This window comes from Balaenoptera borealis (genome assembly GCF_965194805.1).
Source record: "Balaenoptera borealis genome assembly, chromosome: 6".
Lineage (NCBI taxonomy): Eukaryota > Metazoa > Chordata > Mammalia > Artiodactyla > Balaenopteridae > Balaenoptera > Balaenoptera borealis.
In genome coordinates this window covers 20,226,639-20,243,091 of record NC_138863.1, presented here as the reverse complement: position 1 = coordinate 20,243,091, position 16,453 = coordinate 20,226,639, and the positions used below count along the sequence as shown (strand labels likewise).

The 16,453-nt window shown below is 43.6% G+C and overlaps 1 long non-coding RNA gene across 1 annotated transcript in view; it reads left to right on the top strand.

The window, feature by feature from the left end:
* Window positions 1-16,453, top strand: part of LOC309631374 — a 473,017-nt gene that overhangs the window by 426,394 nt on the left and 30,170 nt on the right. The window lies entirely within an intron of this gene.

The window sequence follows — 16,453 nt, the reverse complement described above, 5'->3', positions numbered from 1 at the left end:
TTTTAAGGAACGTTGCCTTGCTATTCCTCAATGTGCATATTACAGCTCGATTCTGAAGAAAAGGCACATTTCTGAGCAAAAGAGAAGAAATAGGGAGGTAGACAGTGATAGAAAGAAGCAACCAAAATGGAAACAGAACTGGGCAATGACACCAAAGTCAGCGAAAATGAAGAAGAGGGGTCCAGGTTGTTTCTCCAAGATTGGATTAGCAAAGGTCAATTGTTAGAGCTGATTTGATTTGAAAACAAGTTGGTTGAAAAGGTAGAATTTTGGGCTAATATGACTATTTTAAAAATTGAATTGACTGCTTTTAGTAGGAAGATCTAGCTACTATGTTATACAAAGCCACACAGAAAACCTAGAGAGAAAAAGAAGATGGCCTTTGGACAGGTGGTAGAGAAATGATGGCAACATCTTAAGCTCTTCTTAGAGTGTCTTGGATCTTGAGCTAGAGTCATGCTGAAGATCAGGGAGAAATGTTCTAATGGAGGGAGAGGATTTAAGAGGAAGGCGATGCACTGTTCCTTCCTCCCTTCACTAATTCTTCTTTCACATCACCTCCAACTCACCTTCCTAAAACATCACATTTCTTATATCTTCTTCTTACTTAGTGACCTCTAGTAATTCATATTTGTAGGAGCAAAATGCTCCTTAGTTTTTCATTTCAGCCTATCAATCTGGCCCAACTATTTAACTTACAAATCTGCTAGCGCCCAACACCAGCAGAGTGGTTCTCTAGTTCCAAACTTGTCTTTCACCATCTGAAACATGCTCTCCTTTTCCTCTGATTCTAGATATTATTCAAAGTCTTCCTGCACAATGAAGTTTCTTAGGTCAGTCAACAATACTCTCCTTTCTTCTCATTTATGTGTTCATTTGTTTAAGAATTCATTTATTCATATGTTTAGTTTTTGCTGAATTAATATTCATTTGCTGAACTTATTTATTAAGCATCTACTATTTGCCAAACACTAGGCATATAGATTTAAGACACATTCCCTACCTTCAAGGAGTTTGAATGTGAAAGGAAGAATTTTCAACTTCTATAGTACCCACTCAGTAACAGTATCATATCGGTCTACATTGCTAGTCGTATTCTTTGTGTCTTTCTGTTTTTTTCCTTCTTTTTTAATCTGTAAAATATTTTCCTTAAAGGCAGACAACCTGTCTTGCCTTTTTTTTTTTTTAAATTCCCCAAAGAGCCTTGTTCATATTAAACTCCCTGAAAACATAAAGGATTTTAGAGTACCTGAGAGCAGTAGGCTGGCAGCAACAGATGTGTGAGGGTCTAGAAAATGGGAGGAGAGATCAACATATGACATTTGATGATCTTTAAAGGAAGCAACTTACTTTGACTACTGGGGCCTAAAATCAGAGAAAGATTGATGTTTTCCCTGATTAAGACTGACATATCAATGAAGAAGTCCTCTGAGGATCTCCTAATTTGTGCGCTCATACCACATTCCAGAATTCCAGGAACACAAGGACCTTCTTCTGAGAAGCCATGGAGAAAGTCATTGGGACCAAATGGTCAAGCAAGACAGCCTGTTAGTAGACAGGTGTTCAGGCTCTGTCACCTCTCAGGAAGTGTCCTGGGCAGGTAGCAAAGTTAAATTTAAGAGTTTTAGTGGCCAAGACTTCTTCCTGGGAGTCCAGATCATTGCAAGAGAGAGACCCCACCTTGCCTGCTGCCTTTCCTTCTGGCTTGGCTTTCTTTCTTTTCTTTTTTTTTTTAATGTAGGGTCGCCCAAACAGGGCGCTTGGCCTGGAGAATGCATGGCTCAGTCGGCGAACACAGTGAACTAAGAGTCAAGAAAGGGAGTTGTAGCCTTGGTGTTGGTCCTGATGACTTGTGTTTCTTGGAGCAATCACTTTTCCTCCAGGCCTTAGTTTTCCCATCTGAAAAATAAGGAAGCTGAAGCAGTTCAGCCATTTTGTTTAACTTTTTTTTTTAAGTAAAACCCTTTCATCAGACATACCATAATGCAGAAATTCAGACTGCAGAGCATATAGAAGCAGAGCCAAATTGCCTAATGAAGACAGAGAGTATTAAGTAGAATCCTCCCGTACTCAAGACATCCTCTCGGGCTTCCCTGGTGGCGCAGTGGTTGAGAATCTGCCTGCCAATGCAGGGGACGCGGGTTCGAGCCCTGGTCTGGGAAGATCCCACATGCCGCAGAGCGACTGGGCCCGTGAGCCACAATTACTGAGCCTGCGCGTCTGGAGCCTGTGCTCCGGAAGAAGAGAGGCCGCGATAGTGAGAGGCCCGCGCACCGCGATGAAGAATGGCCCCCGCTTGCCACAACTAGAGAAAGCCCTCGCACAGAAACGAAGACCCAACACAGCCATAAATAAATAAAATTAGAAAAAAAAAAAAAAAAAGACATCCTCTCCCTTTCTATATGTATCCCCCCAACCCCCAACCCCAACACATACGTTGAAGATCTCTGGACTAGAACAGTGGACTCTATATCTTTTACTGATCAGTGTGCAGAACCAAACTTAATTTAGGAGACTCACACCTACTATACGCATATTGATAAATTGCATACATTCACTACTGTCTATCTGTGTTAACTACGAATAAAGTTTTCAAAAAAAATTTAAGAACAAAATAAATAAAGCTGGAGGGTTCAATATTTTCTTCCCAAACCCAGTGGAGTCTTGCTCAATTCCTGAAGTGCACACACCCCAGTTTGGAGACCACTGGTTCCCAGGGACCCTCAGGTTCTTTCTAGCCCTGCTATTCTAGAAGTCTGCACCTGGAGCTCAGAAACAGTACTAGTAATTCCCAGTCTTATTATTACTCATAAAAGAAGCAATTTTCTGAGTGCTTGGGTGAGTGAAAGCACAGTGGCCATTGTGCAGGGAGGAAAGATATTCCAGTACAAACTCAAGGCCATGTCTCATATCTCAGATGGCCAGACCCACATCTGTCTGGGACTCTCCCCTGCGCTTACCTGTAGAGTCTCTACAACCTCCTGGTAAAATTTCCCAGCACATGTCTGACATGTACCTCTTCTCAAGTCATGACCCAGTAGCCCTAAACCAGGCTGTGCCAGAAGATTTTTTCAACAATCTGCTTATGAACAAAGAATAGCAGCTTAAAAAGCTCCACGGCTGTTTACAAAATGTTTTGTGAGGAGTAGGGAGCTTAGGGGGATGTGTGTGATACTCTCTCCTTTCTCCCCATGTCCTGGCTGAGTGGCTGTTCTGCTCCTGGAAAAGAAAGGGATTTGGGGGAATTGCTGGATCACTTTCTTGGGAGGACCATGGGACTCAGGGAAGCAGCCTCTGAGGTCCAGTCCCCAATCCCCATCCACTCATAACTCATTTGAGAGATATGCAAAGCTGGCAGAACCACCAGAGGCCTCCTTGCCAAGGCAGGCTTCTCTCCAAGTGGGCTTCTATATTTATGTGAAACAGAAATAAAACACAGCACTAAAAGGCAACAGACACACAAGAAGGCCACCCCCCACAAATACATGTTTAATGAACGGCAAGCGGTGGGAAAAAAAAAAAAGAAATGCAAGCAGTGGGAAGAGGCGGTCAGGGGGTCACCCAGAGAAGAATGATGGCTTGGTGAGCCCCAGGAGCCTTGACCTGGGGAGGTCAGAAAGCTGCCCACAGGCAGGGCCAGGCAAGTCTTTACATCTCTCTGTGGACCTTAGTATAGCTGTCCTGAGACACCGGGCCCCGTATTCATTTCTCAGGGCTGCCATAATAAAGTATCACAAAGTAGATGGTTTAAAACAACAGATATTTTCTCTCACAGTTCTGGAAGCTAGAAGTCTGAAATCAAGGTGTTGACAGGGCCACACTCTCTCTGAAGGAACTAGCAGAGGATCCTTCCTTGTCTGTTCTGGTTTCTGGTGATTGCCAGGCTCCTTGGTGTGTCTTGGCTTGTAGACACATCACTGCAATTTCTGCCTCTGTCTTCACATGACATTCTCCTTATGTGTCTATGTCTTTTTGTCCAATTTTCCCTCTTCTTATAAGGACACCAGTCATATTGGATTTAGGACCACCCAAATCTAGTATGACCTCTACCAAGATCCTGTTTCCAAATAAGGCTACATTCACAGGTTCTAGGTGAACATAAATTTTGCAGGGACACTATTTAGTCCAGTACAGACCTTAAATGCACCTTTGTCAGGGAAGAATGGGTGCTAGAGAGAGATAGTTTGCTTTGCTTTGCTCTCTTAAGCTCAGAATATGACACCCATTCTCCAGTTTGGCGAAGTCCTAGGTGAGTGGGAAGGCCAATAGTGCTGACATCTCCCTTTAGGTTCTTCACACTGGCAGGTCTTCCAGAAATCCCAAGCTTTAAGCCCTCTTGCAATACACCCCAGGCAAATAGAGGTCTCATCACCTTTTAAAGAACTTCAGGAAAGAGTGTATCCAACTCACATCCTTGATGGACAGGAGTAAGTTCACATTTCAAATGTGATTAACCAAATAAAAACCCTGCCCAAGCTGTGTCAACCCAGTAGGGAACAAGGTCATCTACTCTGAATTTTAGCTTATAAAATAAACTCAAGCTCAGACCAGTGACTCCTTTTCTTCATTTTTCTTTTTTAAGAAAATTTTGATTCAGTTGGTTTATATAATCTATTCTTAAATCCCTTTATTTTCCCATTTTACCATCCTCATTCTCTCTTTCCCCTCTTAATTTTATCTCTTCTGTCTGTTGTTCTTCTCAGATTTTTAATTTCTAAAACTTAAAAAGAATTTTTAAATTGCTTCTTTCTAATTCTTCTCTTGGCCAGCCTGCTGAAGCGCCAGCTGAGACGAACTCAGCTTCTCCCAGGGGTGCTAACTCATGCCCTCATCCCACCCACTCCTTTGTAGTCTAAATGGCTCATTCGGTTCATGTAGATGGAGCTAGAGATGAGAAATAGGCAATCTGAAAAGGGTAGAGGGCATGGAGGGAAAACCGACACCTCAGAGGAAACAGTGGAAAATGCCAGGAAATTACCGAAATTCAAGTACTGAGCTCAGCCAAGACCAACAGCAGAAAAAGTGGGAGTGAAAATGGAAAGAACCAAGAAAACCCAAGCAGACAGTCTTGGGCTGCATGTAGTAAAAGGGCAGAGACGATAATTCAGAAAAATGTAGGAAAAAATTGGAAAGAAAGAGAATCAGGGCACAGAAAGAGGCCAGACAACCAGGAGCAGAGGATTGAGATGAAGTGGAGAGCTAGCTGGAAATTGTGGTGCTTGGTCAAGTCTGAAGCTTATAGTGTTGGATTCCTGAAAGTGTCCTACTGTGTAAGTCCTAAAAACTTCTCCTAATCTGATCTATTAAGCTCCTGGCTTTCAGCTCTCTGTTGCTGGGATGGGGACACTAAATTCATCACACCTTTTAGGTTTTCCAAAGGACAATGCTCAGGCCAGGGGTCTTCTTGTTTCCTTTAGGCCCCAAGGAAATGGTAGATGTCTCAATTCTGTCTAGACTAGGGCTGGTGGGGTTCCCCTAGAGAATGGTCGACTTTCCCATCCTGTCTAGACTGGAGTTAGTCAGGTCATGCAGGAGGCATGGCTGGTCTGGAGTCAGCAATGATAAGAGCAAAGCTTTGAAGGCCATGTTTTTCTGGTGGAATACCCTCTCCCTTTTTCAGCACCTCATCTCCTCCTTTCCAGGAATCCACAGACCCACCCTCCTTCATGACTTCAAAACTCTGGATCTCCCTCTTACTCTTCATTATCTAGATCAAGTATATCTCCATTAACACCAACCAGAAACAACCTGCTAGCTATTATCCACTCTCCAAGGCCTGATATCAGTTGTCTCCAACCACCTTGGTCCATACGTAATGATAATTCACCTAAGAAGTCCTGGATACACTGAGCTTTAACCAAGTCAATAGATCCAAGCAAATCTAGCCAAGGGCCAACTGGTGAAGGAGAAGTATTCAGGGCAAGCCACTTAGGCTTGACAGTATGTCATCCAAATAATTCCTGAAATTTTCTTAGAAAGATAGCAGTTTGCTGTTCAGTTACTTCAAGTGTTGCAACTGAAGAAACAGTGGTCTGCTCCAATATTAAAGAGTAAGCCCATCAACAGACGAATGGATAAAGAAGATGTGGTACACATATACAATGGAGTATTAGCCATAAAAAGGAACAAAATTGGGTCATTTCTAGAGACATGGATGGACCTAGAGACTGTCCTACAGAGTGAAGTAAGTCAGAAAGAGAAAAACAAATACCGTATATTAACGCATATATGTGGAACCTAGAAAAATGGTACAGATGAAGCGGTTTGCAAGGCAGAAATAGAGACACAGATGTAGAGAACAAACGTATGGACACCAAGGGGGGAAAGTGGGTGGGGTGGTGGTGGGATGAATTGGGAGATTGGAATTGACATATATACACTAATATGTATAAAACAGATAGCTAATAAGAACCTGCTGTATAAAAAATAAATAAATTAAATTATATTAAAAAAATAAGGAAAAGAACCTTCTGAGCTTATTGAATGTTATGTGGGTCTGAGTTTGGAACCACCTTGAGCAAAACTATGTCTTGGCCAAATATAGTTTGAAAGACAAGCAGTTCTGAGCTGGAGTGAAGGAAATGCAGATTTCCACTTCATACTTTCCAAAGTGCAGCTTACTGAATCAGATGATGGGCAGTTATTTTTCTTTTTCTCTTTGCTGAGGACACATACTAAAATTTACGTGAGTTAAAAGTGTGCTTGAATGACTCCTTTCTATCAACACGAGCTCCTTGGTCAGTGTGCAGTAGGAAGAAAGGGTTATGATGACTCTTTCCTAAGCACCAATGGGAAAGACAAGGCTGGCTTAGGATTAGGGGATCCACGTCTTCCCTAAACTCTCCTCTCCTCCAAAGCAGCACACACACTGGTGAGAGTGGTCCTGGAGATTCAAAACAATCTACTTTGTGTTTTTGAGGGTTTTTTTTAACCAGCAAACTGAATTTTACTCAAACTAGGGCTTCCAAAGTGAGCTAATGCTTTCTGGGCCCCCCTGGCAGAGAAACAGGGTGGGGGTCGAGAATGGTGCAACAGAGGGGAAGGTAAGAGTTGCAGCTGGGCAAACAGAGCCTGCATTGTTCCCCCTGCAGCATCAGGGCTACAGCCTGAGACTGGTGCCTCCCTTAGAACGTAGCCAACAACGAGCACATGGCGCCTGCATGCTCTGTTTACACAGGTGCCTTCCCTCCCCAGGGAAGCAGGGGCTTTGCAAACATGCGTGACCACATGCTTCCATGAGATGGATGCTCACATCTGCACACTGCCAAAGGGAGAAACTGAGGCCCAGAGTGGGGCAGGAAAGCTTTCAGGCTGAGCAAACCACTGAGGGGAGCCGGAAGGGTAGGCAGGTGTTCTGACTCCCCACTGGCCTCTCTGGTTACCAGGCTGTCTTTGTCTTGTCAGACCTGCTCTTGACAGGGATAAAGCCTCTGGGCTTTTCACTTCCAGAGACTGCAGTAGCTTTCCCGTCTACCACTCTGAGCTGAAGCTGGAGCTCTGGGACTGTCTGGGGAGGGGGCTGGGCCAGTGACCCCCCAGCCACACCTGTTAGTGCAGCCCTGCCAGCAGAGTGGCAGGGGAGGGGGGTCCGGAGCTTGGAAAACACTGTCACATGCTTATAAAACGTCCCCTGGCCCTACTAATATTCACTCCACTCTATTCATTCAACTCTCCTCTTCCCACCCCAGTATGTCCTGGAAAACAAACTCCGAGGGAAGCCAAAGGAGAAAACCAGCCTATTTATGTATTGGTCTTTTTTTTTTTTTTTTTTTCCTTGCCCAATTTCAAACCCTCAGCTCAAATGCCCCAGATTTTTTAACAGATACATTGTAAGGAATTGAAAAGGGTGAAAGAACCAGAGACAAAAAAAGATTAGAAAGACACATCACTTTTTAAAAAATGGCCACGACTAAGCTGTGGTATCCGGGGATGTTCGCCTGGTGCTAAAACTATAAGGCTGCAAGGAAGCATTACTCTAAAAGCCAGGAGAGAGGTCACTTTCCGGTCAGAGGAGGGTTAGGATTGAGACGGGACACATGGAGGGGGTCTATTTCTCTACCCCCGTGTCGACTACAATACAGTGCACTTTATAATAATCCATTAATATATACATTTGTTTTGTGTGGTTTTCTGTACCTGTGTTTTATTTTACAATAAAAGGGTGAAAATAATTGGTCAGTTTCCCGGAGGCTGGACAGCTAGATCCTTTGGGCTCTGGATCCATGTCATGTGCCACTTTCCACTGACATGACCATATCATTGTAGCAGCTCTTATCAGGACACCAGCCTCTCTGCCTAAATTCAGGGGGTACCCCTTTGAAAAGAGGTACAAGTGGCATGGCAGAATAGAAGAGAGGGCAGGTCTGCACCCCATCCCTCTGAACTGGAAAGTGACTAGTGTGTTTTATTCTGCTCTGTCTGTTCTGAATCCAAAGCCTTCAGAACACTCTCTCTGACGTAACTGACAGGTGACTGATCCGAAGACTTATTTGCATGAAAGAGATCAATGCTGGTGCCTGCTTTCCTCTCATGAATCCCTTTGGGGCTATCTCTACCCACCTAGTGTTAAGCAAAGATGTGCCCTTCCTCTCTCTTGAGGGGCTAAGATTGTCCCAGGGATTGCTTGAGATGCAACCCTGACTAACACAAATCCTAGGAACTAACTCTTCCAAGTAAGTGACCCGTTGGTGCTAGCAAGGCCATCAAAGACACTCAAATACTATCCCCGTGTCTCCAAGTGCGTGCGTACAATTGTGCGCATGGCTGTTTAGAATAAGACATCAGGTTGCTAGGCAATGCATTTCCAAAAAGGAGAGTGTGAAGAAAAAAAAATAATAAATAAACAGATGACAGGGTTGAAATCCAAAGCCTGTTAGAACAAGAGCATTTGGGTCCAGTTCATTTTGGTTTGATGGGAGTGTCACGGGGATGTCAGGGCTCGCTCATTTCGGGCATGAGTTTCCAGTCCTGCCTTCCAACTCCTCACCCTCTGTCTTATGTGGTGGAGAAAGCTGAGATGAAAAATGGCTCTCTGGAGGGCCGTGCCTTTGTGAAAGGCTATTACAGCTGTAACAAAACTTTTGTAATCTGCACTGTATCCCATTACATCTCCAGGCTCCTTGGGTCCCTTCCCAGCCTCAAGGAAAACACACACACCCTTTTTTTCTTTCTTTATTTCTCTTTTGCTCCCTCCCTAGTTTCTACTTTCTGAAAGGTCATCACAGTTGTTCTTTTCACATAGTTTTTTTCTCTAACATCTGATGGAAATTGGCCCGAGATAGGTAGCAAGTCTGAGTGGTATCTGCTTTAGGATTTGTAGAATTGTTGAGGAAGATGCACAGACCACAGTATGTGGTTGTCACTACAGTTTGTTATAATGAGGCTTCTCAGAAGCTTCTGTAAGCCTTCTTGTCTTTGGATAATTGCTTGCTGCCTGATGATGAGAACTAGCCCTTACTGAGCCTAGGGGTTTTCTCTCCACCCACCCGTCATCTTCATGCTTACTTTTGGGGGAGAGTCTGGTTTTGTAGTGAAGAGAATGGGTTAGAACAAGACCACCTGGATCCCTGCCCCAACCCTACTAGTTCTGTGTGACCTTTGGAAATGTGTTTAACCTCTCAATTTCCTCATCTGCAAAACAGGGTTACTGATACTTACCTCACAACGTGAGGTCCAAGAAGATGACCCACGTCAAGAGCTGTAGACAGGGCACAGTGTGTGGGAGACCCTTGATAGCTGTTTCTTCCTTTTTATTTCGGTGTGATCTGAGTTCTTTGGTGACGTGGAGAATATAGGAAGTAGACTTTTATTTTCCACTAGCTCAGGGGAACAAACCTGGGCTCAGGGGTGCAGGTGGAGAAAAATGGGAGTGAGCTCTGGGTTGAGGAACATGGAAAAGTGGGAGGAGAAAGGAAGGACACAGGGGGCTCTTCCAGCTTCAGGTGTTTAAAGAAGATAGAGAACTCAGGTGTGCTAAAGATTCTGTGTGATCTTGGAGGGCCAGGATGGATACCTGCTCCTGAACAGCTCTTGGTGAAGGATTTGTGGGCCAGGCAGCTCTAACTGCTCCTCAAAATGCAATGTCTCAGGTGCGATGTGTTCAGGTCATGTGGGCAAGTGTCTTAGTAATTAGAATCTAAGCTACGCTAGTCATGAGGGTACCAAGAGTCACTTGTTTGTATCAAGAAGAGACAAGATTGGTTAGCTTGAACTAATGATTCCAAAATTTGGGTTTCTCACTGTCCATTATCCTAAGATAGTCAAAATATTTGGTAGATAAGATCACTGGCATGGAAGTTCTGTGACACAAAAGCCAAGGTCATGAAGCCAGGCAGATCTGAGTCCCAATACCTACTCCATTGCCTTTAGTTGTATTAATTGAGCTTACTTCTTAAACTCTCTGCATCTTAGTTTAATCACTTATAAAAGGGGTATTGTGTCTAGCCAATGGAGTTGTTATGAGAATTAAATGGAATAAAGTGCCTGAAAGCCTCTACCAGAGTACCTAGCCCATAGCAGCACCCAACATACTTGTTAGATGAACAATGGAAAGAATGAATGAATAGTGAGCTTTCCACTGATAATTGCATTCTTCACTTTTGAATTTATTCTCCTTTTCTTTTCCTTTCCTCTTTCCTTTCTCCCCATTTCCTTCTTTTCCTTTTCCTTATATATTTTAATCCTCAGGATTGTCTTCCCTGCATCATGTAAGCTCTTTGCCTGTCTTTAACTACCTCATTCATTTGTCAGTATCCCTCGGTATTAGCCATGAAGGGCCGGCCATAAGACATACTTACATCTGGCCCTTCTATATAGAAAACATCATTATAAATATTATAAAGAGGAGACTGCCCTGTTCCACACATGCCTTCTTGGACAGGTTTCTAGGGACAGCTCTGACTCTTGGTACAATTCCCTGACTTCTTTGCTAGTTCCTGTGTGTATTGCTCATATGATAGAGGGTGGAGAGATTATGTGGTGAAGAAATAGAGATATAAGAAGAGGAAAAATGGACTTATCCACTGGAGACTATGTGACATTTTAGAGAAAGAACAGGCCACAAAGTAACACCACACAATTCTTTGCTGGTAGCCTTCTCCATCTGTCAAATCACACTTGTCAGGCAACTTAAAAATGGAGGATATAACTGAGGGGAAGAGAGAGAAGTAGGTCGTGATGTCCTATTGTATGATGTCAGAGAGATCATGGGAGGGAAGGAGAGAGTAGGTCTTATGCCGAGAGATGCAACAAGGGGAAGGCGCCATGCATCCTGAAAATATCCACTAGCAGTGTGAGTAATCATCCACACTTGTCTATCAATGTTAATGAAATTGGACTGGGGAGGAGGGTAGAACATGGTGCATGGGTAATTCAAAAAGACTTTTCTTTTGGATTTGCAATGAAATCTCTTTTTGTGCAGTCCACAAATATACCTCCTCATCATACTTAATTGCAGCTTAAATAAAAATTTATTTTCCTGAGGGTTGTGGAATCTCCAGGGCAGATGGATTGTTTCATGGCTATAGGATAGAATAACCAAAGTTGTTTCCCCATTTTCCATTTTCAGGAAGTATTACACAATATGAGGCTGGAGCACTCATCATTATGATCTCTAGAGAAGACAATGATTGGTCTTCAAACAAAAGTTTGATTCCTCTGAAAAATTATCAGGGAAAGGACTGTATAATCTGTAACAAACAAAGACATTACATCACTCAGTCCAGCAGGTGGTTCTTCATTTTCTCCTACATTTAGGGCTTTATCTTTCAGGCACAACCATGGGAGTAACAAGGAGAAAATATCTTTCCCTCTGACACTTTCTAGTATCTCTGGTAGCATTCTTTCCCCCAGTACAAGATACAATAACACTCACACAGTTACACACACACATACGCTCTTTGTGCACAGCTAAAACTGATCATTAATTATTGAGGTTGGGGAATTTGGAGGGATTTCATACATATATAGTTGTGAAATATTATCTAAGTTCTTATGTTCTTATTGATTCTCATCCACCCTGCTGAGATTTAGTATCAAACATTCCCCAAACTGCCTGACTTCCTTACATTTCATCAATCTTTCTCCCTTTGTCAACCTTAAGTTGATCTGTCTTCTCTATTACCTTCCATCTTTACCATTTTGGGGTGTGGGATGAAGTTTTTTCCTAATTTGTCTCAGTCCACTTTTTTGGCTTTTGACTGAGCTGGTAGACTTTTGGGAAGTTGCTGACTATGCACCTGGTATACTTCTGGGTTTAGTCCTAGGAAATCTTGGATCTATTAACTCTCTTACCTGGCGCTTGATAGCAAAGATGTGCTGAGAATGGGCAGCGTCGGCCTGTTATGCCCTCTACCTTTTGCCTGCCTTTGGCTTTCCCATGATGTTTCTCCCCAGTCCTTACACTCTGGACCAACCACTCAGCAAACTCAGAGCCTAGGCTCTCCCATCTGTTTCCATTTGAAAGGGTTCTCACTGACTCACCCCCTATTTCCTTCTCTCCCATGATCCCCCAGACACTACTCCTCCGTACTCTCCCACACCTTTTCCCAGCTGTAAATTTTCATCTCCTGGATTTAACTATCCTGAACATTGTCACATACCCTTACTGCAGCTCCTTCATGACTATGCAACACGCACCTGCCTTTTCAGATCAGCTCCCTGATGGCCTTCATTACATGTAAAAGTTTTTAGTGCCTCACATTTTGCTTTGGACATAGGCCAGTCTGGCCCTTCGTCAGGAGCCCCTCCCTGGTATCTCTTCTACACCAACAATTACATTTTGAGGAGTGGGCTGTTTTATCCACATAAAAGCATACCATCATCACAACAACAATGGTGATAATGATACTAATAATGATACCAGCTAATATTTGAGTTTCAACTATGTGCCCCTGTGCTGTGCTGAAGGTTTTCTCTTACTATCTCATTTATCCCTCACAATAACCCTATGAGGCATGTACTATTATGGAGGTGGAGGAAGCTGAGGTTAATAGGGATTAAATGAGCTGCTTAGGGTTGCCCAGCAAGTGGGAGTGGCTGGATTTGCACAGGTAGTTGTTCTCAGCTCCTTTTCTCTACCACAATGCAGGGACTCCCAGAATGCAAAGTCCTCTCACACCTGGACAGAAGGCAGCCAGCCAGGGACATGGCAAAGAACCAGGGGCAACTAATGATGGAAAACATTATTCATTAGTTCTTAAAGGAATTCAGATAGCGAGGTAGCAGAGAGCACCAACCAGCAAGCAGCTTAGCTCCACAGTTAGAATCGTTTTCTCTTCTGGGTCAACTGGCTTCTACTTGACCCTGGTGTTTCATGGAGTCTCTGTCACCACCGCAGCTTTGTCTTCAGCTCTGAAGTACAAAGTTACCATTAGCAGTCTATCAGGCTGTGGTTAATTTGGCTGCCCTCTTTAAGCAAGAGGTTGTGTAAGAAGTGAAGAATTCTTTCCGCGGCAGCAGCTTGGGAGTGAGTGGTGAGAACCTTCCTTTGGAACACATTTGACGTGCACAAGACAGAAAGGAAGCTTTCATTTGTCTGGGTTGGTTTGCAGGCAGAGCTAAGGGGCTGTGGTCAGAGGCTCAGACCCTGTGTGTGGTCATTCAGCTTTGCTCTGTTCTGTGGCCACAGTCCATGCTCTAAATTCTGGCCAGATGTCTTGTAACGCATATGGCACGCTGTTATGGTCTCTGTGGGGATGGGAGAATAAGGTGTGGATGAATCAGCTCAGTTCCAAATCCCTGACCAGAAGAGTAGCTCAGAACGTACATCCTGAGAGTAGTAGAATCATGTGTAGAATCAAACATAGCAGCATCAATGTCCTGTGGAATATTTCAATTCGGGGGCAAGTTTCCTTGAAGAATGGCATCAAGTCTTCAGTAGATCCGAAACATGGTTGGCTCTCTTCATTACAAAATGAAATTGAGGTCCATGTAGATTAACTAATCTGAGCACTAAATATGAGACCTTGGGTTTTCTTGCATTTTGGCAGAAGTGCATCTACTCCACAACATGTTTATGACATCTTCCCATGCCAAGTTATCTTTAAACACTTGTCAAAAATCAACTGATCATAAATGTGGGGTCTGTTTCTGCTTTCAATATTTCATTCCATTGACCTACTTGTCTGTCATTGCATCAGTACTTTGCTCTCTTTATTACTGTAGCTTTATAGTAAACCTTGAAATCAGATATTATAAGTTCTTCAGCTTTGTTTCTCTTTTGCTAAGTTGTTTTGGTTGTTCTGGGTCCCTTGTGTTTGCATATGAAATTTAGAATCAATTTGTCAATTTCTACCAATAAAGTCCCCTTGGGTTTTGATTGGGATGGTCTTGAATCCATTGATCAGCTTGGGGTTGACTTATTTGTGTTTTTGCCATGAATTAGTGTCCTGGGATGGAGCTTCAGAATTCAGAGCACAAACATAGAGATATTCAGGACAATTAATTTTTATGCTGATTTAAAGCTAATAAACATATATAGATACATTGAATATAAGCCACCTGGAGGCAGGGTTATTGGGGCTTCGGTGATAATAGGATTATTTACATAAAGGGGAACTTTGACAATTGTGAGCACCTATTATGAGCTATGTTTGTAAAATATAAGCTGTATTTGTAAAGTATTTAATTCCCACAAGAAGCCCATGAGGTAGGCATTACCTGCTCTATTTTATTTTTATTTTTATTTTTTGGCTGTGCCTTGGGCATGCAAGATCTTAATTCCCTGACCAGGGATTGAACCTGTGCCCCCTGCAGTGGAAACATACAGTCCTAACCACTGGACCGCCAGGAAATTCCCTACCTGCTCTACTTTATAGCTGGGGAAACTAAGGTAAAAAGAGGTTGAACAATGAAGCTGAAGTCACACAGGAAATTAAATGATAAAGTTGACATTTAAACCCAGGCTTGTCTAAATCTGCTCTGTGGCACTTCTTCTACCTCACAAGTCTTCAGACGATGTCCAGAATGCCCCAGTGGCCTGCCGGTGCCTCTGGATCCATGTGAGTATGTAATGGGCAGTAGGAGGGAGGTGGACTTGTTCTTGGTACTCCAGACGCTGTTTCAACCAGTTTTCCTTTTACCTGTTTTACAGATTGGGGTTATGCTTAGAAATAGTTGTGCTGTTCAACTAAGTTCAAGTAAGCTGGCAAATCACTTCATGCTGCCTTTCAAAACAAGAATTTCTCTCCTTTTCTCATAGATAGAGTTCCTGAAAGGTTTGGGGTAGTGGTGAACTGTGTGAAGCTGTCCAGGGTCCAGGGCAGTACACCGGGCTGCTTTTCTATCAAGATTCCAATGTGTGATCCTCTAGCCTGCAGGGCCTATCGCCTGGCCTGGAACCTGCTGGTCCCCCAGTCCAGCATCCATTCTGACAACTGGACTTCAGCCCAGGTTGACTCAGTGCTGAGGATAAGGCTGTTCTTCCCAATGTTCCCTGAGGCTCGGGACTGCTCCAGCCCTCACGCCTCTGGAGCTTTGGTGACCTTCCTGCTTTCACAGGCTGCTTCTCCCAGGTCCCCTCCTTTCTCTGCTCTGCGTCAGCCTCACCCTTGGCAGCCACGCCAAGAAATTCAGCCTTCTTCATCTTCTCTCTCTCAGAAACTGGAAAGGTTTTGTGCTGAATTCCTGATGCTCTCTTCCTTGCCAAAACCCAAAAGCCCAGATCTGCCATGTGCCAACAAGTGCCGGGAGAGGTTGTTTGGACGAATTCAGAAATGACCTTGAACCTTTGCTCAACACTCAGATGACAGGTTCTCTCCTTGCCCACCACACCCCAACACACATGCTTCTTGTCGGATCAGGAAGTGCTTTATTTTATTTTATTTTATTTTCCTTTTCACTTTCTCTACCACCCTTCTTCATGAACACTCCCCACTTATCCTTTCCCTATGGCCTCTCTTCTGGAAAATTAATCAGAGAACTACGATCCCAGGACAAGAAGGGGCCTTGGGAGGACATACAGTCCAGGCTTTTGCTTGCAGGCAGCAGCCGTGCTTGCCCAGGTAAAGGACTCACCCTTCTGTCTTTAGACTCTCATCAGTTTCCACACCTTCTCATGTAAGCATCTCTGGGTTTAGCTCCTTGGGGTCTTATTTATTCATTTCATCTGTTAAAAGGGTTCCTTTCTTCCATTCAGGGTTGTTTCATAGGGACCTACACCATATATCTAATGTATATAATACATATAATGTATGCCCATCATAGAGGCTGTCACGACTTGGCAAAAAATGTTGAGCTTTCTTCAAGCAGGTGTATGTCTAAAAACCCTTTTCCTGGGTCAGCCGAGATTTCTGGGGAGTCAGATATGATCATGGGCCTCTGTGGGTAAAGACTGGATGCTGTCCAGACCACAGTAGTGGTCCAGCTGTGTAGTTGCCTGAACTGGAGGAATCTTCGGCTATAATGAGATGCAAAACGTAGATGTAAAGTGAGAGGTGGTACAAGTCTATGATGG